The following is an 8,047-nucleotide window of genomic DNA, read 5'->3' as shown; positions in this document are numbered from 1 at the left end:
AAACATCTTATTGGTTGTGAAAAGCAGCCAATCAGAGGCTAGAGTGAAGTTACAAAGTTGCCCTTCTATACAAGCGAAGACTTGGCCCCCAATCCGTCTGATTGGTTAGGATAGCAACCAATCAGAGGTTGAAGTGAAGTTACAAAGTTACACTCCTATGCAAACGTCTGATTGGTTGCAAAAAGCAACCAATCAGAGGTACTTTCAATTTCCCGTCTGCTTTTTTCAACCAATCAGAGGTAGTTCCCATCTGCCACACAGAAAGGTGGGGGTTTGCAAGGGGAGCAACCTCTGGTTCTTTTGTTACTTAGGCGTGGAAAGTTAGGGCTTTCCTTTCAATTTAGTCATAGGAAGTCAGCGTGAAATGGCCTTAGGTTCCCTGCCTCCAGACCCTATTCACCTGCCTCAGTTCTAAGCAAGTGACTTTGCTTCACGTCTCAAAGGCCACCAGACTGCCCTAGTGGGAGTGAAGAAAGAGGGAGGAGGTGGTAGGAAACCAGGGCCTTTCCCAAGCAGAGGGCCATCCTCTAACAGTAAAGGCCACAGACCTGAGTACTGTGGTAGTCAGGCCTAGGTGGGTGGGTCCTTGAGAGTCATGATGTCACAAAAACCTCTCAGAATATCCTGGCCATCCTTGAGCATGAGTACCTCATTGAATAGTGCCTCCCTCAGAACAAAAGTACTATGGCAAAACTGTTCCTGATGGCTGGATTAAAAAACATTTTTTTATTATACTTTAAGTTCTAGGGTACATGTGCACAACAAGCAGGTTTGTTACATATGTGTACATGTGCCATGTTGGTGTGCTGCACCCATTAACTCGTCATACATTAGGTATATCTCCTAATGCTATTCCTCCCCCTCTCCCCCCACCCCACGACAGGCCCCCGTGTGTGATGTTCCCCACCCTGTGTCCAAGTGTTCTCATTGTTCAATTCCCACCTTTGAGTGAGAACATGCGGTGTTCGGTTTTCTGTCCTTGTGGTAGTTTGCTCAGAATGATGGTTTCCAGCTTCATCCATGTCCCTACAAAGGACATGAAGTCATCTTCTTTTATGGCCGCATAGTATTCCATGGTGTATATGTGCCACATTTTCTTAATCCAGTCTATCATTGATGGACATTTGGGTTGGTTCCAAGTCTTTGCTATTGTGAATAGTGCCGCAATAAACATTCGTGTGCATGTGTCTTTATAGCAGCATGATTTATAATCTGATGGCTGGATTTTTGATAGTGATGTCTTGAGGTTGAGATCCACGGTCATAACTAGAGTGGGCTGCTCTTATAGGCACTGTATGAAAACTCCAGGGTTTCCCTAGAGACCAGACCAACCCCACCCCAAATACTAAGTTCTTAGATGTAAGAGAGAAGAGGAAGCTTCTGGTAGCCGGGGTGACTTCTGGCCTCTAAAAACGAAGTTTATTAGGCTTAGAGGGAAAAATCTATCTGCTGAATGAAACACTCCCCAGCAACATGGCAGGTGGTACAGAGTGGATAGGCACAGTATACCAGAGAAACTCTGTTTTTTTGTTTGGTTGGGTTTTTTTGTTTTGTCTTGTTTGTTTTGTTTTTTGAGATAGAGTCTCACTCTTGTTGCCCAGGCTGGAGTGCAATGGCATGATCTCAGCTCACCACAATCTCCGCCTCCCAAGTTCAAGCGATTCTCCTGCCTCAGCCTACCGAGTAGCTGGGATTACAGGCATGCACCACCATGCCTGGGCTAATTGTGTATTTTTAGTAGAGACAGGGTTTCTCCATGTTGGTCAGGCTGGTCTCGAACTCCTGACCTCAGGTGATCCGCCTGCCTCGGCCTCTCAAAGTGCTGGGATTACAGGCGTGAGCTGCCGCGCCTGGCCACCAAAGAAACTCTTAACCACATGGAAAATATCTTTGTTTTCTTGGGGCAGTAATGCTCAGTGTTCCCAGTGTTCTCCCTACCTTTTTTCTGTTGCCTTTGGGATTATAGTTATTTGGGGTCATAATTCAAATTGCATGGTTGTTTATAAATTTTATTGCCTGACCACTCTCCAGCCCAAATATAATAATTGGTCTCTCCATGTTTGCTAGAACTGAGGAAGGCACCTAGCAAGAACCAAAACAACAGATGATACCAAATGTGTTCAAACTAATAAAGCAAGAGTTACTTGAGTTTATACAAGTAATATATGCTGGGCCATTTTCTCAGTGGTGCCCTGTAAAGAACAATTATGTGTCTAATGGTGAATCAAGATTTGTGGAAATCCTAAAAGCAATTATTTGGATTTTTGTTGCAGAAGAGTCTTTGGGGTTGGACGAAGGAGTATTACAGACAACAGCATAAGACATATAGGGTACAGAAATATGCCAAAAAACTTAACAATTAAAGATTATGTAAACATAACATAGGATTTATTCTTTTTTTTTTTTTTTTTTTGAGACGGAGTCTCACGCTGTTGCCTAGGCTGGAGTGCAGTGGCGCGATCTCGGCTCACTGCAAGCTCCGCCTCCTGGGTTCACGCCATTCTCCTGCCTCAGCCTCCTGAGTAGCTAGGACTACAGGCGCCCGCCACCGCGCCCGGCTAATTTTTTGTATTTTTAGTAGAGACGGGGTTTCACTGTGGTCTCGATCTCCTGACCTTGTGATCCGCCCGCCTCGGAGGATTTATTCTTTATAGGAATTTTTTTCTCTGCCTTTTATCAAAACTGCATCAAAATGTGACAATTGGCCATATGCGGTGGCTCACATTAGTAACCCTAGCACTTTGGGAGGCCGAGACGGGTTGATCACTTGAGGTCAGGAGTTCAAGACCAGCTTGGCCAACATGGTGAAACCCCGTCTCTACTAAAAATACAAAATTAGCCAGGCGTGGTTGGGTGCCTGTAATCCCAGCTACTTGGAGGCTGAGGCAGGAGAATCACTTGAACCCAGGAGGCGGAGGTTGCAGTGAGCCAAGCACTCCACCACTCATGCCATTGCACTCCAGCCTGGGTGACAGAGTGAGATTCCATCTCAAAAAAAAAAAAAAAGGAACATTCTAGAGTATTCAAACCTCAGAGATAAAATATTTGGTCCGGAGGGTATGGATGAGGTGACAGAGGGAGCATTACACAAGCACACATAGACCCAAACCAATAAGCTGAATGACAGTCTTTCGATATCTAAAATCCACATCTATACACTTGGTATAGAAAAAAAAAAAAAAAAAAAAAAAAACCCTAAAATTGTACCATGAGCCTTGTTTCCCACAGAAGTACAGGAGAATAATTTCTCAGTTCACAGAAGTATCAGAGTGATATGGAATCTTGAAAACCAGCTGATGTTTAACTCTCATCCTCCATCCCTTACCCTCAACCAGAAGCTTCTTGGTAAGAATGGTCAGCTTCAGTCCTAAGTCCATTCAGCACCTTCCCTTAGAGCAGAGCAAGTAGCAAGAGTTTAGAGGGGTAACTAGGCACTCAGTTCTCACAGTGGCATGAAACTGCGTTTTTAGCTCTGCTTTCAGAAAACACCTTCAGCCTGCCTCGACCTCTCAAAGTGCTGGGATTACAAGTGTGAGCCACCACGCCTAGCCTAATTTTTGTATTTTTAGTAGAGATGAGGTTTCACCATGTTGGCCAGGCTGGTCTCAAACTCCTGGCCTCAAGTGGTCCACCCACTTTGGCCTCCCAAAGTGCTGGGATTACAGGTTTGAACCACTGTGCCTGGACTCTTTAATACTTTTTTCAAAACAGATAAGGAGTTTTGCTGTTGCCCAGGCTGGTCTTGAACTCTTGGGCTCAAGCAGTTCTCCTGTCTCAACCACCCAAAGTGCTGGGATTACAAGTGTGAGCCACTGTGCCCAGGCAGAATTTTTTAAAAAATACTTCCTACTGTGTTCCTTAATGGAGACCCTGCTACTGTTTTCAGAGTTTCTCAACCTTGGCACTATTGACACTTAAGGCTACCGGAAACTGTCACGTGGGACTGTCCTGTACAACTTAGGATGTTTAGAAGCATCTCTGGCTTCTACCCACTAGATGTCAGCAACACCTCCCGACCCATACCTCCTGTTGCCTCAAGGAATAATGTCTGCAAACGTTGCAATACGCCCTGGGAGGCAAACTCACCCAGCTGAGAACCACTGCTTTAAACCCACCCTGTGCAGAGCAGCCAGGCAGATGTGCACAAGTCGCATCACACTCCTGCTTCCTGCCAGACTCCCCAGTCGCCCTCAGGAGGAATTCCAACACCCAGTGGTAGACATTCACGTTCTGGCCCCTGCCAACCTCTCTAGTCCCTCTCTTCTGCCTCGCACTCTTTGCTCTACAGAACTGCTTGTAGAGTTTCCCACATAGCCATGCTATTTGTGTCCCCACCCTCATGCTGTTCTCTCTGCTTGGAATGTCCTCCCCTCAGTTGTTTGTCTCATAAATCCTATCCAGCCTTCCAGACAGCTTAGTGTAGACATCCTCTGGAAACGTATCCCTAAGCTCTTTCCTTTCCCCTCAACCCAAGGCTGGGTTGCCCCACCTCTGCGCTCCCACAGCACCTTCTGCAAACTTCTGTCACAGCACTTATCCTTCACATAATTGTCTGTCACTCCCACTGACTAAGTTCCCGCAGAGCAGTTCTGTGTCACATTCATTTATTTTAAGTCGTTTTATTATTTGGTAGAGATGGAGTTTCACTATGTTGGCCAGGCTGGTCTCGAACTCCTGGCCTCGTGATCTGTCCACCTCAGCCTCCCAAAGTGTTGGGATTACAGGTGTGAACCACCGCACCCGGCCTGTGGTGTCATATTCAAATCTGAGGTACAGCACCTGGCATGTAGCATTTAGTCAATCAGTGTTTAGTGAAGTAAGCCACAAAGAACAATACACTAGGTTGGGAGTCAAAACATCAGGATTCTAGTCCCAGCTCTGCCACTGGCTAAATGATCATTTGGTTCCCAAACAAAAGGTAGCGCCATTCTCTTCCTCTTCCTTCTGAATATGTATGGCTTCCTCTATCTTTTTTCAGTCCTTTCCTATTGACTACTTTATTTGACCCTACAAGTAACAACCTGGTAGATGTAATTTCAAACAAGAACCATTCTTCCAAACTTCCAAAGAAGTTAATAGTATGTGTCAGACACTACCATTGCATACAAGACAGAAGAGCCCGTCTGTATTTGTATGTGCACAAAGAAACCCTATTGGCCAGGTGTGGTCGGCTCATACCTGGCCGAGGCTGGCGGATCTCTCGAGCCCAGGAGTTCGAAACCAGCCTGGGCAATATGGCAAAACCATGTCTCTACGAAAAATACAATTAGCCAGCTGTGGAGTAAGCGCTTGTGGTCCCAGCTACTCAGGAGGCTGAAGTGGGAGGATCACTTGAGCCCAGGAAGCAGTGGTTGCAGTGACCTAAGATCTCGCCACTGCACTCTAGCCTGGGTGACAGAGTGAGACCCTGTCTCAAAAAAAGAGAAAAAGAAAGAAAAAGAAACACTATTGAGCATTTTTGGTTTGGGTTTAATAAAAAAGGATTTTTTTTTTTTTTTTTGAGCCACCACACCTGGTCAAAAAGGATTATTTTTAAAGTAAAAAGAAACCCACGCCAGACACAGTGGCTCACACCTGTAATCCTAGCACTTTGGGAGGCCAAGGCAGGTGGATCACCTGAGGTCTGGAGTTCGAGTTCATGGCCAACATGGTGAAACCCCGTATCTATTAAAAATACAAAAACTAGCTGGGCGTGGTGACAGGCACCTGTAATCCCAGCTACTCAGGAGGCTGACGCAGGAGAATCGCTTGAACCCAGGAGGCAGAGGTTGCCAGTGAGCCGAGATCACGCCACTGCACTCCAGCCTGGGTGACAAGAGTGAAAACACCATCTCAAAAAAAATAAAGTAAAAAGAAACCCTTTGGGGTGGTGTGACAATTGGCAGGTGCTGGGCAGGTGCTGGGCAGGGGATTAGAGCAACTATTTTCACTGCATACCTCATATTGTTGGATTTAGAGCTAGATGAATATAACATCTATTTTTAAAAAACTTAATGATAGTAAATAAAACTGAGCAAATGGGATTGTTTCCTAAGCAGCATTTTAACAGGCCTTAAAAACTGGTGACAGATGGATCTGAGATCAGCAGCTGTACCACATCAGTTAGAGCTGCTGTAAGAAAACCCTTCTAAATTGCACTTGCAAAAAAAAAAAGAAAGAAAAGAAATCTAGACTACACACCACCGTTAAATCTTCTATCTTCAAAGTGCTTTAATCTGGCTCACCCCCTAGCAGTAGAGTACAAAAATAAAGCTCAATTTCACAGCAGACGCTAAAAAAAGGGCAGTGAAGAATACGGACTCTAACCGTGAACCTGACCAACTCCACCTGTTATTTTGTAGCCCCTCACTATACAGCTGTGCAATTGTGACAGACATCTAAGGACATAAAAATTTAGGAGATGATCCCTGCCCACAGGCAAAATGGAAAAATAGCAGACCTAAAAATCAATAAAAGTAATAATAAATCAGTCATGTTTTCAACACATCTGTATCCACAACTCCCTATGTGTACTACCTGTCCTCTTTCGTACTTTCGAGGGATAGCTTTTTTTTTTTTTTTTTTTGATACAGAGTTTCGCTCTGTCGCCCAGGCTGGAGTGCGGTGGCGCAATCTTGGCTCACTGCAACCTCTGCCTCCTAGGTTCAAGCAGTTCTCCTGCCTCAGCCTCCAGAGTAGCTGGGATTACAGGCATGTGCCACCACGCCCAGCTAATTTTGTATTTTTAGTAGGGACGGGGTTTCTCTATGTTGATCCCTCACGTCTTGAACTCCCGATGTCAGGTGATCCACCCGCCTCGGCCTCCCAAAGTGCTGGGATTACAGGTGTGAGCCACCGCCTGGCCAGGGATAGTTCTTCTAACAGTCAATTACCCAAGGCCTGTGAAGCACTAAATGATAATACAGGTTGTATTAAATTTGTAATCATGACCAGGCTTTCCTTATACAGTAAAAAGTAAAGGTCATTGCCGATCAAGGGATGGCACAATCTAGCCACCACTGTAAGTTTAACCGCCACTTCCTTCTATAAGCTCCGCCCTATAAAATGAGATCAATGGCAATCACACAGCGCAGATGTGTTCAGATCAAATGTTTAACTGGATAAGCGATGAAAAGCAACTTAGTATTCTCACCTGGAAGTGTCATCTGTGGTATTGCTTTATACACCTGGAGTTATCACCATCTTTAGTTCTATCTTTTCAGATCTTCATCTTTGGTTACCTTTAACGTTGAACATGCATCTCTATTTCAAGTGCTCAGTACACTCTCATTTTAATAAACCAAATGATTGCTGTTGCTGTATACTAAAATGAAAATTAACTTAAGCATATACTATTTGTTAGATACTATACATAATGCATGAAGATTGAAGGTGCAATCTGTTTTAAACATGTCCCAGCTGGGGTTTTTTTTTTTTTTTTTTTGGAGACAGTGTCTCACTCTGTCACCCAGGCTGGGGTGCAGTGGCACAATCTCAGCTCACGGTAACCTCTGCCTCCCAGGTTCAAACCATTCTCCTGTCTCACACCGTGACTGTGCCCAACCTGGAATTATTTTCTTACACCCCTCTCAGCTCAAACCTAACCAACTGGAATTTTAAACATTGTAGGATCCACTCAGAAAAGGAACTAGAAAAAAAACACTTTTTCTTTTTTTTTTTTTTTTTTTTGAGACGGAGTCTCGCTCTGTAGCCCAGGCTGGAGTGCAGTGGCCGGATCTCAGCTCACTGCAAGCTCCGCCTCCCGGGTTCACGCCATTCTCCGGCCTCAGCCTCCCGAGTAGCTGGGACTACAGGCGCCCGCCACCTCGCCCGGCTAGTTTTTTGTATTTCTTAGTAGAGACGGGGTTTCACCGTGTTATCCAGGATGGTCTCGATCTCCTGACCTCGTGATCCACCCGTCTCGGCCTCCCAAAGTGCTGGGATTACAGGCTTGAGCCACCGCGCCCAGCCAAAAAAACACTTTTTCTGTATTCCCCTAGTCATCTCTGAAGAAACTATGTTTGTAAAATTTACTAGTGTCAGCCGGGCGCAATGGCTCACACCTGTA

The 8,047-nt window shown here is 45.2% G+C and overlaps 1 long non-coding RNA gene across 1 annotated transcript; it reads right to left on the bottom strand.

Moving 5' to 3' along the window:
* Nucleotides 1–2,387: 2,387 nt before the first annotated feature.
* On the bottom strand, nt 2,388–5,304 carry LOC144338812 (uncharacterized). Its single transcript, XR_013413200.1, has 2 exons — nt 3,030–5,304; nt 2,388–2,509 (listed from the first exon to the last, which is right to left on the bottom strand). It is a non-coding gene; the product is annotated as an uncharacterized LOC144338812 (long non-coding RNA).
* Between the last annotated feature and the right edge of the window lie 2,743 nt (nt 5,305–8,047).

This window comes from Macaca mulatta, chromosome X, assembly GCF_049350105.2.
Source record: "Macaca mulatta isolate MMU2019108-1 chromosome X, T2T-MMU8v2.0, whole genome shotgun sequence".
Classification (NCBI taxonomy): Eukaryota; Metazoa; Chordata; class Mammalia; order Primates; family Cercopithecidae; genus Macaca; species Macaca mulatta.
This window is presented reverse-complemented; position numbering and strand designations above follow the sequence as displayed.